This window comes from Numenius arquata, chromosome 2 (assembly GCF_964106895.1).
Source record: "Numenius arquata chromosome 2, bNumArq3.hap1.1, whole genome shotgun sequence".
Taxonomy (NCBI): domain Eukaryota; kingdom Metazoa; phylum Chordata; class Aves; order Charadriiformes; family Scolopacidae; genus Numenius; species Numenius arquata.
In genome coordinates this window covers 92,553,317-92,569,218 of record NC_133577.1, presented here as the reverse complement: position 1 = coordinate 92,569,218, position 15,902 = coordinate 92,553,317, and positions in this window count along the sequence as shown.

The window sequence follows — 15,902 nt, the reverse complement described above, 5'->3', positions numbered from 1 at the left end:
ATTATTCAGATTTTTTTCTGTCATGTCTTAGTGATGATGCTGAGTTGCTTTTGAAATTCCCACTCATAAATCCCCAGTAGTTAGAAAGATTTAAGCGCTCTCGAACTCTAAAAAAGACCGTGTTAACTCTGGGTATATTATGTAGAGTGGGGTATAGCTTATGTGAATTTTTTTACATTTAACTATTTAATAGCTGTAAAATTTTTAGCTTGCTTGGGGGGAGAAGGGGAGTAGGGGAGACAAGGAAGAAGTTACAGTATGTGACAAACTGCCTGTAGATTGGTGTGTGTCACTAAGAGCAGTTACTGAGCTCAGAAAGGAGCAGACAGGGATACCACCTGCTGCTTGGAGAGGGAGGATATGCAGGAGCTAGGATAAAAACAAGGAAACTGATAGATTGGAAGGTGCAAAATAGGTCACTGCAGTAAGCAAATTTAATTCCATTCTTTAAACACTCAAATATTTCTTTTGCTTTGGAGCCATCAGTACCCTTCGTATATGAGGTAACTCTGTCACTGGTGTTCTGTCATATTGAGGTGGCACCGATATTTCCACAGTACCAAGAGGATACACTCCAGTTTTTTCTTAACTGAAGAGGTTCCTATTGTGAAGTATTGATCCTCATTCTTGGCTTGAGTTTTAGGTGTGTTAGAAGTTCAAGTAAAAGTATGATTATGACGTAATTGCATAAGAGAACTCTTTAGCCAGGTCTCACTTAGGCTTGGTGTCTTGATCCCGAGTGTTGAAGTACACTGGTATCAGTCACCAATATTCAGTTGGGTTTTTTTTATATTTCTATTTTGTTGTTACAGCTACATAGACTGTCTGGGGTGTGACCATGGTGCTGTTGAGTGGTCCCTCATAGCAGCCGTAAACGACAGTTCCCTGGGACAACAAAATGAAGTGGTATAAAAAATTAAGGGGATGTACCACCTCCCTTGGGTATTAAGGGCTAGCTGATGTTCAGAACACTGACTTTTTCTGACAACAAAAGGCTGAAACATCGTGAAATACTGTTGGTATTTTACAGAACCTGATTTGGGCACTGGATAAATGTGTTGATAGATTGATATTCACATTACAATCTGATAGGGTTGGCCATCTCAGATTTGCAAGCAGGATTTGTTTTCCCTGTGTTTCCCCACAGGCAGTGCTTTGGCCCCCCGCTCAGCCTTTTTAAAAATTTCATTATCTGGCATCTTAAATTGAAGTCACTCACTCTTCTTCAAGCAGAAGTTAACCTGTTTTACAGCAAGTTTATTCACTTAAAGCTTTGCAGGTGCATAACGTTCTCTGCTTCTGGCTGTTGCCATAACTGAATAATAACTCAATTTAAATACTGTTTCTGTTGGCGGGGGGGAGGGGGCAGGGGGCAGCTCTCACAGTGCTGGGCCTGTTGTAATGTGTAAATAAGAGCAGGTACATGAATTCACTCAGACTGCGAAGATCCCTGCAGTGCTCCCAAGCCTGCAGCCACCTTCAGTAAATGTTAATGCAAGTCCCAAATGAAGATGAAATGTGGGAATGTAGAAATAAAGTTGCAGGGCAAGTGGCAGCTTGTACTTGGGTACTCCAAGTCTGTAAAACTTGAATCCAAGTAATGAAGTTCCACCGGGAGAGCATTTATTCAGCAGCTTTTCTACAACTTTCATGCCCCAGGAGAAAATTGGTCCATTTTAATATCTTGCCACTACAACCATGAACTAAATCATAGACTCATAGAACTGCCCAGGTTGGAAGGGACTTCAAAAGATCATCTGGTCTAACCTTTTGTGAGAAAGGTTAGATTAGCCTAAAATTAGATTATCTAGCATCCTGTCCAACTGCATCTTGGAAACCTCTGGTGATGGGGACTCTACTATGTCCCTAAATGTCAGAGTTTTCCTTGAAACACAAAGGTTGAAATATAAGATAAGACTAAATAATTAACATTAATAACACTAAGGAAGCAGTATTGATCCTGATACCAATATAAAATAGACAAGGATTATACTCAGACAGTTCTATCAGCAGGAAGCTGTGCACTCCCAGCAGTGGACAGTAAATGTCAGACACTGCGAGCGCTACGGCTTCAGGAGGAAAGGAAGGGCTCAGGGATCTGGCACCGGGGCAGGAAGTACTCTGGACCACCACCATCAAGGGAGAGAGAGCACTTCTAAGCAAACATTCTAACTTATATTGAATGTGATGTTCATGGTATGAAATAATCCTGTTGGCCAGCTTGGGTCAAGTGCCTGGGTCTTGCTCCTCCTCATCCCTGCAGCTGGCCAGGCTCGAAAACACTGAGACCTTGAATCCCACATACCATAGCTGGCTATAAAGTAAATATTTTCATGAATTCAGACACTAGAGTCTTCTAAAAGTGCAGTTTTCCCCAGCATTAGAAGAGAAATTAGTCCTGTGTTGCTTTCAAACCAGGACAACAGGAAAGCAGAAGACCATAGTTATGTGGGTTCTGGGAAACCTGCCACGTGACCCACTGATAATATGAACTAGTGATTTCATACATGTTATCACTTTGAAAATATCTTTAGACTAAATGTACCCTCCTTTAGTAGACCTTCTAGCAGGGTCATTAGCTCTGTGCTGCTCTGGGTTCTGTCATCTTAGAGCAGAGGCAACTCCTGGTGGTTGACTGAAGAAGACAAGACTGGGTTTAGCTGAAATGTGGAAGAACCAGTCTGGTCCCCGTTGAGGGAAGGGATTTTGGAAAGGGGAATACCACCAATGCGGAAACAAACACCAGTTTGGGGGGAGCTACCTGGCTGGACTTGCAGAGCCACCTGTGAAGCCCTGTATAACTTGTTTGCACCTCTCTTGCCTGGTGGCTGCTTTTTTGTGGCTTTGCTCATGCAAGCATAAAGCAGAATTAAACACAGCAATGTGATTACCATCCAAACTGGACTTGGAGGTTCAAACCCACACCACTAGCAAGGATGAAAGCAGTTTAAGAGAACATGAACGCATTCTGCAGTTTTCATGCAGGAAATGTCAGTATAAAGCAAGAAAGCAGTAAGAAAAGTCTTCTGGTGTTCCTATGTTAATATCCTCTAATAACTTCAGTAACAAGTTTTGTAAGGACTTTGCAAATGCAGCCCCAGTTGCAAAGCTATGAAGGTAGAAGGACATTGTATAAACTCACAATCATAGAATGGTTTGGGTTGGAAGGGACCTTAAAGATGATCTAGTTCCAACCCCCCTGCCATGGGCAGGGACACCTCCACCAGACCAGGTTGCTCAAAGCCCCATCCAGCCTGGCCTTAAACACTTCCAGGGATGGGGCATCCACAACTTCCCTGGGCAACCTGTTCCAGTGTGTCACCACCCTCACAGTAAAGAATTTCTTCCTAATATCTAATCTAAATCTCCCCTCTTCCAATTTAAAACCATTACCCCTTGTCCTGTCACTACACTCCCTGATAAAGAGTCCCTCTCCATCTCTCCTGTAGGCCCTCTTCAGGTACTGGAAGGCCATTAGAAGATCTCCCCGGAGCCTTCTCTTCTCCAGGCTGAACAACCCCAACTCTCTCAGCCTATCCTCACAGGAGAGGTGCTCCAGCCCTCTCGTCATCTCTGTGGTCCTCCTTGGGACTGGCTCCAACAGGTTCATGTCCTTCGTATGTTGGGGGCCCCAGAGCTGGACACAGTACTCAGGTGGGGTCTCACCAGAGCAGAACAGAGGGGCAGAATCACCTCCCTCGACCTGCTGGCCACCTTCTTTTTATGCAAGCCAGGATATGGTTGTCCTTCTGGGCTGCAAGCACACATTGTCAGGTTCAGATAGGTTTGGTTTGAAGTGGTTTAAAAGATATTTCACTTGGGTTCAGAACTCAGCTGAAATAAGAATGTAATCTAGATTTCAAGCTTAGTTGCCTTTCCTTTTTCTCTTCTTATCTCTAATAAAGCCAGTTCTTAACTATATAATTTGATTTTTTTTCCACAGTGGAAAACAGCTAGTCATCTGTCTTCACTTACTGTTCTACCTGAGAAACTATCTTCTTTCTTAAGGTATAAAAAAAGTCAAGAGGACAGAGGCAAGGATAAACGCATGCGTAGTTTTGAAAATGTTTTGCTCCATTCTTCCTTGCAGATGGTTTTGCACTAGAACGCAAGCTCTAGCTTGATTACAACGTGCTCAAGTTTATTGACTTGTGCTCTTACATCGTACTTAGGCAAAGTGTTCTCCTGCCTCCAGCCCCCCATGTGACCGGAGGGACACAGGCCTTGCATGTGCGTGGCTTGAGTGAGCTTGTAATAGCATTTTTAGTGGGAGAATAAAATTCAAATTCTCAAAATACACAAGGGCATAATTTCAGTGTTCTCCAACCCAGTATAATGTGTGACTTTTGCCACAAATTTCTTCTTTGCTAGAGAGTGTCAGTATTTTCATAGCCAATAGGTTATCTTTCACTCCTGATATTTGGCACATGTAAAGTGAAAGAGATGATGTATCTCAGATTTTTTCCCTTAATTCTTGGCTATATTTTCACTGTGACAGGGCAGCGTTGTTACCCTCTATTTTCTTGAGATTTTTGAGAAAGCTGCATTTATTGAAAAAAATTAAACCTTCCGTGTGCTCACTTAATATTTATGCTAAAAACTAACTTACTGGTGGTACCAAACCATTATCTGCCTTTGGAGAAAAGTAAGTGCTAAAGAACTTCTTTAATTGGCCAAATTGAAAATGAGAAATTAATGAATGCAACAGTTTATGTCGTATTAAGGAATGCAAATGAACGTATCATTTAATGCAGCCTGAATTCCAGCAGGTACATGTTAATGTTCATATACAGCATTTAAGCATTTAAGCATTGTCCTAAGGAATGAAAGCTGTTAACTGTTGCTGCTATTTGTGCGTCGTGTAACAGCAAAATCCTACTAGATTTAATAGGCACTGCCATAAATACTGCTTTTTGACACCCCTAATTTTCAAAAATTAAAACTGTCAAGAGTATTCTCTTTGAGGACTAGCCATTTACAGAAGTTAAAATCCTGCTGTTTTGAAAGCTTTTAAAATATTTTTTTTATATTAAAAGGATAGTACTTTTTAGGTTATTATTTTTCTTTACACTGTTACCAGGATAGTATTTTGTTTACGTTACTCACACTTTTTGACCAAGAAGCAAACATTAAAAATGCAACCCCAAAAGAATTTTTTAAAATTTAAATGGAGTTAAAGTTATTGAAAATTACTGTTAAATCTGTGATATCACTGAAATTCCCTTAAATGATGTCTGTATGCACTTGCATACAGCTGCTCTACTTCAATACTTGAGCTAGAAGGTAAGAGAAAAAGAATTGTGATAATAATGACTGTATATCAGTCTATACCCATGTCTTCACAGAATTTACAAATCCAAAAATAACAATTGCACACATGCCATTTTGGAGTTGTTATTGTTAGTTCTTTGCAATTGTAATCCTCTCCTGTTAAATATCTTCTCTTGTTTTATTTTCTGCCATTATCTGAAGAATCTAGTTCTCATCATTGCGGTTTCCTCTCTCTATGTCTCTGTTTTACTGCCACGGCTTCTGGAGTGGAGTCTGCAGCTACTCCCTGATCCTCATGAATGTGAATTAGAGGAACCACAGAACAGTGAATCTTTTCATAGCAGCAGATACAAAGTTAGTGTTTACTCTTCTGTGCCTGGCACAGGACTCTTCTGTTCTGTGCAATTATTTTTTCTTCGTTAGTGCAAATAGTTGTATAAAAATACTGTTTTATGTCCTCTGGGGCCTATAGAGTCTCCCTTTCCCACTCATATACAGGAAAAAGTGAAATGTAAACCAACAAAAGCTGACTGCTAGGGCTGAAAGTTGCAGGAAGCTGAGCTCTGCTTCTGCGCTAAGGATGCTGAGGAGTGCTAAGGTACTCTCTCCTGTACAAGAGCTTAATGCAAATAGATACCTTTAGATTGAAGGCAATCCTAAAAAAATCAGCTCAGCATCTTCCTCCAGAACTGAAGCATCAGTCCTGTGTAAGACCCTATCAGGACACAACAGATACATCTGCACCAGGATTATTTTATTTCTCTACCCAAGAGCACCTAGAGTAGGTTGCCTCCCATTTTTCTCAGATAACAAAGCTGAAAAGCAGTAAATTAGCTTTGCCAAGCCACCTGCACTTACATTGTCCTGTCTTTAGTAAGAAATGATCCGCTTAGTAATTCTTGTAAACACTCCTTGTAGTAGTAAGAGCACTTTTATTTTTACTAAGCCAGAGCAGCCTTAATTTGAAGTGTCACAGGTTGATCAAAGTTTTCAGCGGGGTTATTTTCCTGTGCCTTGTTTTCACCACAGAGTTTGTACAAAACCTTGCACAGTCAATAATGCTGTTGTCATTTTGCCAAGGTCAGTGGCATCAGGTGCTCCAGGGCAGCTCAAGTTCATCAGTGTTTGATCCCACTACAAGTGGAGAGCAGCGAGATACTACCCAGCAAATTGTTCAAGCCCACAGTTAATTTTAAGCACAAGAGTAGTCCCTCTGAAGTGTTAGTAATTGAATCATAGAATGGTTTAGGTCGGAAGGGACCTTAAAGATCATCAAGTTCCAATGCCCCTGTTTGGACAGGGACACCTCCCACTAGAGCAGGTTGCTCAAAGCCCCATCCAGCCTGGCCTTGAACACCTCCAGGGATGGGGCATCCACAGCTTCTCTGGGCATCCTGTTCCAGTGTCTTACCACCCTCATAGTGAAAAAATTATTTCTGATACCTAATCTAATTCTAATATCTAATTGAGGGGCATGCTAGTGTTGTTTAAAGTTAAGCAGACCCAGAGCAGCCTTGCTGAACTGTAGTCAGCAGGCTCCTCTGCATCACCTCTAGCAGACAGGCCCTACTCATGCGAGTCAAGTTCATTAAGTGCACGCACAGCTGCAGGATTGAGTTCATCAGTTTTATCTTTGACAAATTGTGCTTAATCTTCAAACATAAAGTAACAAATTCAAAAGGATTGTATTATTACTGCTATCAGTTCAGATCCTCCCTACCCTGGCACTTATTTTCAGGGTCAGAAAAGGCATTTCAGCAGTCTGCAAAGGAGGTTTTAGAGAAATGAATGTGGATAGGCTATTTAAAACTGCTGCACCCAGAAACTGGGTGTAGTAAAACTCCTCCAAATTATATAGTACTAAAGGAATCCAGGTTGAAAACAAACAGAAGTTCTCCAGGCAAGATGGGCATTTCAAGAGTGGCTATAGTTACACAGACAGAAAGCTGAAACCATGATTCAATATTTGTCTAAAAGATAAGCTCTAATTCATATAAGAATTAGTCAGGGAAGACGTCATAATTAAATTAGACAGGAGGTGAGACTAGTTGATGGCAACCATATGTTTTGGCTTGATGGTCTGTGACCCTTGTGAACTGACCACTTATACGAGCCTAGAAATGCATCCCAACAAGCAGTGACTCAAAATGGTGTGCCTCGTTTGTGAGTGACAATATTCTCATCGGCATTGGTGGGGGTTATTGATGCATAACAGCCATTTAACCACACACTAATTGCGTGGCAGACAAGTGACGTGAAGATGCAATTATACGGTCTTATAAAATGTCTCATCAACTAATTAACGAATGAAAGTGATCAATATTTCAGTTTTATATCCCACTGAAAACACTGGCACCCGCAGACACCAGAAAGTGCCTTTCACGCTATGCTACTTTAGCAAGAAATCTGCCGTCTCTGCAGTGTTGCTTCCCAAAGCACTGGGATTTGCCCGGCAGTGGGAGAGCTCTGTGGAATGGCTTAGCTGTGGTCACTCACTTTCACTGTGAGGTATCGCCTCACCCAGCATCAGCAAAGTCAAGTCAATGATAAGCAGGAATCTAGGGCCCACCCTTAACATTTCACAAATCCTGCGTGGTTTTTCGAGCAGCTTGTTATGTTCACACAGCTATGCAAATGGACTCTGGCCCGCTACCTTAGCTCATCCTGTCCTCTGTTTTGCATGAAAAAAAAAGCAAAATATTTTTCTTTTACGAAGAACAGAATTATCAGCTGGTGCCTGTTGACAGAAGCACAGCTTATTATCAAAGGAAGCATTTTTTTGCCTTGAATTTCCCATTAGATACACATAGTTTCTTCTTCTGCTAACAATACTACATTTAAAACTTATTTGGACACAGAAATACCTAAGTAGCCTAAAGTGTTCAGACCCAAAACGACTTGCAGGCCTTTGATGGTGAGCAGAAGTGATTTCCTAATAAAAACACAGAATTACTAAATACAGTAGGATTTCCAAAGTGGTTTGCCTCAGTGGAGCTCTGCTATGGTATTAGTCTTGCAATAGCGCCACTGGAAGAATTTAAGCCATATTTCCATTATTGCTACAGGCCAGTGGCTCTGTGTCCTGAGGGACTTGCCATTTAATTCTGCTTGCTGAGGGGACTGTTGGAATGTATTACAGCAACTCCCGAGGTAGCACTAGGACAGCAGGTCTGGGTTGCCTTCTCCTACCAGGGTGACCTGGCAGCACCAGGGGGAGAACTTGCTCTGCCCATCTTACAGTCTTCTGGTTCTACAGTACCAAAGTATTCAATGGGAAGAGGAGGAGGGAAGTCCTTCTGCCTTCCTGATCCTTGAGAATTTTAGTTTGCTTCTGTGAATTATCTGGACTCTTCTAGTGGTTGGAAATAGGTTTTGTTCTGGGTCCTGCAGCACCTGAAAGCAGAAGCCCAAAGTTGGCTACCTGAATACACCCAGATTTGCACGCTCGAGCACTGTATTCTCTTCCATGGAACAGCCTCCCATAAGCAGGGACCCTACCTACACAAAGGGAGTAGGCAGAAGGTGTAACCTGGCAAACTGGTGTAACCTGGGACAATATGGCTGTAGTGATGTGAGGACCCAGGCAAACATGATACGAAATCAAGAGATTTTGGATGGTTCCTTGATAGCCTCATTCCTCAGTGGTGAATTTATGCTGCTATTTATAGGGATGTGTCTGATACTGATGACATATGGGTTGTTGCAATGAAAGACCCTGGGGAGCTTAGTGAGAAGAGCAGAGGTCATCACTATCTTCTAGACGACTTGCATGCTGGGTTATTACATTCTGTCTCATTCATAAGTGTTCTGGTGAGTTAAAAGTTTACACAGTTGTCCATTTCTTTCTCCTCAACTCGTTTGTGCTGGAGGCTGTCCTGTAGCTTCTTTTCACCATGCTTTGGTGATGTCTGCTTGTTGTATCTGCTGATGAAGTTCCCATATTTTGTACAGAAGCATAGATCAAAGATCACAAAGAGCCATGGAATATTTAATGAAACACAATACCTAAAAATCAGTCATCCTCTTTTCAATACTAACCTTTAGACACTAGTTAACTTCTTTTTCACAAAATATAGGCCATTTCCTGAAAAGCTCCATTAAACTATTTGTTCTTTGTTGCTATGCCAAAATAACAGACCTTCCAGTTTTGCAAAACCTATTTTACAGCTGTCATTCCTGATCTGCTCAGCCCCATGACCTCCACCAGCAGCACCTCCTCTGCAGCGCTGCTCCCCAAGGCTCTCACATTGAAGGTACAGACATTGCTGCCTTGAAGATGGGACAGCTATTCCACCTTTGGTTAGATAAAACCATCCTGCACAGAATAATGCATGGAAAAGTGTGGATAGTGTGTGATATTATAGCGTACTTGTAGCATCAGAGAGACCATGTCATTGTGTTGAAGAACACAAGCAACTGTTTTATGTTTTCCCCTGGAATGAGTCAATTCAGATACACCTCAGTGGAAAGAGAAGTGGAAAACTTGTCATCACCTATAACTTCAGGCCTTTTTCTAGAATGCCTCCACTGAAACAGGATCATTCTCCAACTCCTCTCATGTCTTCCTTTAATAGTAGCAGCAGCTGTACTGTACGAAAGTGAAGGAGGGAGCCACCTAAAAAGACCCTGAGGCTGCAAGGCACTAGCTTCTTCCCTGTAGTTCCTGTGACCCAGCCATGTGAAAGTACACTGTTTCCCTTCTCTGTGTTCCTGGAACTTGTATTATTCCTTTGTCAAACCCATGTAGAGACATCAGCTTTTCTGGGAACCATCAAATGTACCATCAAATCAGAGCAGAAATCTCAGCATCCCTCCTGGAAACTGGCCAGGGCTAGATGGCTTGAAGGAAGAATCATCCTGAAATAAGAGAATTGGCCTGGACAATCAGGAGCTGACCTGCATGTAGTGGACGTTTCTTACCTCACCTTAGTTAGAGGCTGAATTTCCTTAAGCTTCGGAGTTTGCATCATTACTTCAGTCACTGCTGCACATCTGGGGAGCTCAGGAGTCAAGAAGTGAGACTTGACAAAGCTGGCAGCTCGGAGGTGCCTGCTATGTGGCATTTTAAAACTCCTATCATGCTTTTGCTACCTGAAAAGCAAAGATGACTGCACCTAGCCTTATGCCTGTCGCCCTTGGAGATTCACAGCATTCCCCTTGCAGTTGTCCTCATGTGGTAAGGACAATGCAGATGAGAAAGTGCCACCATTTAAGCTAACCTTTGCCATTACATGAGAGGAGAAGGCGCAGAACAGCCAACACAAAACCAAGCTCAGGCATCTTTAGTCGTTAAAGGCTCTCTTCAGCTTTTGTTTGAACTGGCATGCATAATTTAAATGACTGAACAAGTTGAAACCAGCTTGATTACAAAACATCAAAAATAAAATAAAGTTTTATTAGTACTAATCATGCTAGCCATGATTTCTGTGCCTTGCCAGGTGAAGCTATTAGGCAGCTAGTTCTGTTCAGTCAGCAAAGGCTACTCTGTGAGAAAATTCAGGATTTGAACGCAATCCTGATAGGAACTTTCATTCTGGAGCAGCAGCATGTAGTTCAAAGTGAGTAACACACACTCCACATCCCTCTGGCTCGCAGCAAATAAACCCTCCTTCCCTGCCTGCGACACTTCTTGAACTGAGCAAACGGGACTCCCACCGAGCACAGAAGGTTGGGGGGCAGAAAAGCTGGCTCACTCATCCTGCCTCCTCCTGCCTGAGCGGGGGCTTCTCTCATCGCTGGAGACTGACACTGGCAGTAAAGAAAAAGTCCTTTTGGTCAATTTATAGCTAATAACCGGAGTTATAAACACACACACCTTCCCTCCCTTCTTCATGTTTTTATTTGTAGTAAGGACTGTTTAGTGAACCTTACCAAGCTCCCACCCCCGTACTCATGGAATAAATGTATTAACCAAGGATGCAATGGTATTTTGAATCAAAGTGCTTGTAAAGAGGAGTTGGAAAACCAGATTTCCCCCAGAGGGTTTATTTTCTTTTTTTTTTTTGCTGGGTCTTGGCTGTTTTATCTGGCAAATGCTGTTGTTTGCTAGAAATCTGTTAATAAATCTGTTTTGTTTTGTTTTGTTTTTTTTTAATGAACACATCAATATGTCTTGTAGCCATCAGTGTCTCCACAAGGGAAAAAAGAAACTATCAAAACACTGCAGAGAATCCCTAACCATGGATTCACTTATTTTAAAAAACGTGGTTCCCATGAGATCTGCTGTTTACAAACTTATTAGTCGCTTTTTCTGAAGTACATATACCTAACACACTACATATCCTGTTTTACTGCTCCATTTAGATTCAGGTAGAGCTTCAGATCATGGAAATATGAGGATCATGCTTTTTGGATGAAACACGAACTCCGCGTTTCCTCTCTTCTTCTGGAAAAATAGTGCAATCTGTCTGGCCCAGCAAGCTTTGGGTAGATTACCAGGGCTCAGTGAAACACTCACCAGGTTGCAGGGAATACAGCTATTCCTTCACAATTTACTCCAAGTAACCCAATTATAAGTGGTCTCCAATTCTCACTTTACAGAGAAAGATCTCAGGAGTAAAAACCCCCTGCCAAGTGCAGGGTGTTAGTTGTGACTCCACCATCTCTGTGCCAATCCTGTCCATGGCCCTGCAGCAGTCCCCGCGTGAGCACGTTTCCCGGCACCTCACAGGTCACCAGAAAACCTCAAATTAGGACAATTCCTCCCTTTTCAACGCAAGACTTTTAGTGTCACCACTCCCCATGGGATATTTGTCTATATGCTCATTGAGTCTGGCGAAAGCTGCCCTGCATTTATTTGTGTGTGTCTTTTTAAACTTGTGTCCATTGCAAACTTGAAGAATTATGCTCATATGGAAGTATAAGGTTCAGAAAAATAATTTGTGTGGGGAAAGAAAAGTACATGATCAAGTAATGTAACGAGGAAGACTTCAACTCTTTAATGATGCTAATGATTAAATGGCAGCAGAGGAGGAGGGGACAGGTGCCACCCCACACAGGTGAGAGCTGCAGCAGAGCAGGCTGGTGCCCACAGCAGCCCCTCTGCCCCCCTGCCCCAGTCTGGGGAAGAGTCTCTGGGCTCAGGCCACCGGCACCCACACTGCTGCAGCCGGGGAAGCGCAGGAACCCAAAAGGCAGCCTCCCCTGAAGGACATCTTGCCTTACAGCAGCAAAGCTTTTGCTGGCTGGATGTGCAAACCTGCCACAGGGAATGTTTTTTACCAATTAAGAAACCACTTGATACAAATAATAATAATAAAAATTATAATGAATATAAATAATCCCCCTGTACTCGGCACTGGTGAGGCCCCACCTCGAGTGCTGTGTCCCGTTTTGGGCCCCTCACTACAGGGAAGCCATTGAGGTGCTGGAGCGGGTCCAGAGAAGGGCAACGAAGCTGGTGAGGGGTCTGGAGCACAAGTCTTATGAGGAGCAGCTGAGGGAGCTGGGGTTGTTCAGCCTGGAGAAAAGGAGGCTGAGGGGAGACCTTATGGTTCCCTACACCTTCCCGAAAGGAGGTTATAGAGAGGTGGGGTTCAGTCTCTTCTCCCAAGCAACAGGCAACAGGACAAGAGGAAACAGCCTGAAGTTGCACCAGGGGAGATTTAGATTGGATATTAGAGAAAAATTTCTTCATGAAAAGGGTTGCCAAGCATTGGAACGGGCTCCCCAGGGAAGTGGTTGAGCTGCCATCCCTGAAGGTATTTAAAAGAAGTAGATGCAGTGCTGAGGGACGTGGTTTAGTGGTAGACTTGGCAGTGCTAGGTTGACACTTGGACTTGATGATCTTAAAGGTCTTTTCCAACCTAAACGGTTCTATGATTCTATGGCTTTCCAATGGGGCTCCCACTTGAATAGCCAAATTGTTTATTTGAATGACTGTAGTGAGCTTAATCTTACCCTTAATCTCACCTTTTATATACACAACCTACATACTTATGATAGAAAATTACATGTACATACAACTCTCTCCATACACACATGCACAGAGTGTACATAGGTTGCTGTGCTTGCTCTCCAGAGGCTGCCTAACCCAGCGCTGGCAGGCAGCCTCCTCTGGGGTATGATGCAGAAGCAACTCGGTGTAGTGCCCTCACTCACGGCCAAGTGGAGAATTTTGGCCAGAAACACAGCAGTGCTGTCATTTCTTACAAAGTGCTTCTCCAAAACCTAATCCTAATCTCACCAGGCAACCCGGAATGCAGCGGGGCCGCTCATGTTAAGCATCTCCTCCGTTAGCACAGGAGGTTTCTTGCTTCCTGCAGAACTGAAATGGCAGGGGTAACCCCCGCCAGACCCTCATACTGCCCTGGAGCATCAGCTGCTTCAGGCCTGGGGGCAGGAGTCATACTTAAGCATTTTTTTCTAGACAGAAAATGAGACCAGTATTTCTATCACTGCAGCTCTCCACTTCTAACAACAAGATGTTTTGCATTTTAAAAGAAAATACTGAACTGGTCAAAGCAGTAAGATGATGATTGCTTTTTATGGGATGTGTTCTTCTGACAGTAATATGCAAATGCCCTTTTTTTCCCCATTGTGTCCATGTGACTCTTGGAATTGGGTTACTTAGTGTAATTAAAAGAAGAACTGGCTTTCAATTAGAAATTTCTAAGGGAAGAAATGAGGAAGGAAAAGGAAAGGATGGCTGATTCTGTTTCATTTATTCAGTCAGTCAAAATGGAAGCCTTTCTTTAAGAGTTTATATGGTAATCCTGGTGTCCAGTCACTTGCCCTTCATACAGTATTTTAAAATGCAGGACTGAACAGGAGTGACAATTGAGCATATAACTGTTGCTGTTTATTTATTTACTTGCTTGTTTCCAGTATCTGTACTGCAAAGCACTTTAAGGAACGCTTTGCAAAGGAAAGAATCTATAAAATTGATGTATTTTAAGAGTGCAGCAATACATTTTATATCAATGGTAAGAATTGAATGATATTATTAAAAAACAGCTTATCTGTTTTTCTCCTTGTTTGGAAGGAACTGCTTCAATTTAAACCATATAATGGAGTCCTAGGATTGTTCCACTTACTGCCATGAAGTATACATTTAGAATGCAAGTTTTCCCCCAAATTTTAGAACTCTTAGGTGAATGCGCTATATTTCAGTGAAATGTTATTCTCATTTGGGCCATTAATAATTCTGATAGTCTTTATTTCAGCAATAAATATGATGACTACAATACTGAAAAAATAAATTAAATTATTTTAAAATTATTATTAAGTTTCACAGCTGGCAGAGATGGTTAATCTCCTGTGAACTGGGCCTGGTGACTGCCCGAAATACAATCTGTATCTGGCCAAAGTCATCCCATCAGGGTCCCCATCAACCCCCATGCAAAACTGGCAGAAGATGAGGAATCATTTGCTTCATTTTGTAGTTTGTATTGGTTTTAAAACTTGTGTTTCATTTTGAATCTCAATTTCTCTGGCTTTGGATTCCTGCTACTAGTTCTTTCCTTGTGCCTGTCCCTGCTACATCATTAATGAGATAACCAAAGCAAGAGCTTTCCTGCTCTCTGACCTATTTTTAAACTACGTGCCAAATTCCAAGATCAGTTTTATCAATGCTATAGACTGAGATAAAATCATCTCTTTGTTACTTCCTTATTTCATATCCAGGAATTACCTCAGCCCTTTTGCTGCAGTCATATGAGATACTTGTTATGTTTCATCTCTCATATTCTTTACGCTGCCTAAGAGTTATCACTTTTATATCCTTTACAGCGTTCCTACTTTTCAGGCGTTAGTTTCTCATACAGTTCCTGCTGGGTGCCTTATTCTTATCACTGTTTATCACACAGACAGTGCCACATCACTTCAAGTTTGATCAGCAGTGATTTTATATTTGCTTTCCAGGCCATTTAAGAAACTCAAGGAGCCCCAAAGGGAACATCAAAGACAATTGTCTCACTGACAGCTACTTAGAACCATTTATCCAGTTCTTCATGCTCTGAATCTGTGCTTTATTGCATTAGAATACAATTTTTTTCTGATCATTAACATGCAGTCCTAAGTCAAGCACCTTAAAAAATTAGTACAGCTATGACATTATCTTCCAACAGCCAAGCCTGTAATGACATCTCAGGTTTCTCTGATGAGACCTGTTTTTCCATTTGACTTTGTTGACTGGCACACATAATATTCACATGCTTCATTTAATTATTAGCCATTCTTTTGCATCATTACTTTTCTTCTTATCATCCTCTGCTCCTCCCCACAGCTGAAGGTATGAATGTCGGGGCGAGGATGGGTGAGTCGAGGTCTGTGCGTGCACAGAAGGCTGTACAAGCTGAAGCACAACAGGCAATTATCATTAACAAAGAGTCGGTCTGTGAACTGCCTGGTTGCTGTTATGATGGATGATGATTTGGATGAAGATGCATAGTTGATGAAGTAAGCTTTCCATGACCCAAAGCAGAGTGGGGTTAGTCAGAGAAGCTCATTACTTTTCTCACTCATGCAATTATGATTGCCTAACTGCAGCTCAGGAGCACTGAAACAGGTGGGCTTCAGGATGTCCCCGAGGAACTCTGCTAGCGCCTACACTTCCTTTCCACGTTCCCGTTCCCACTATAGGACTTCTCGGAGAATTTACCGGCTGATCAGCCAGGAAATACAAACCCTTT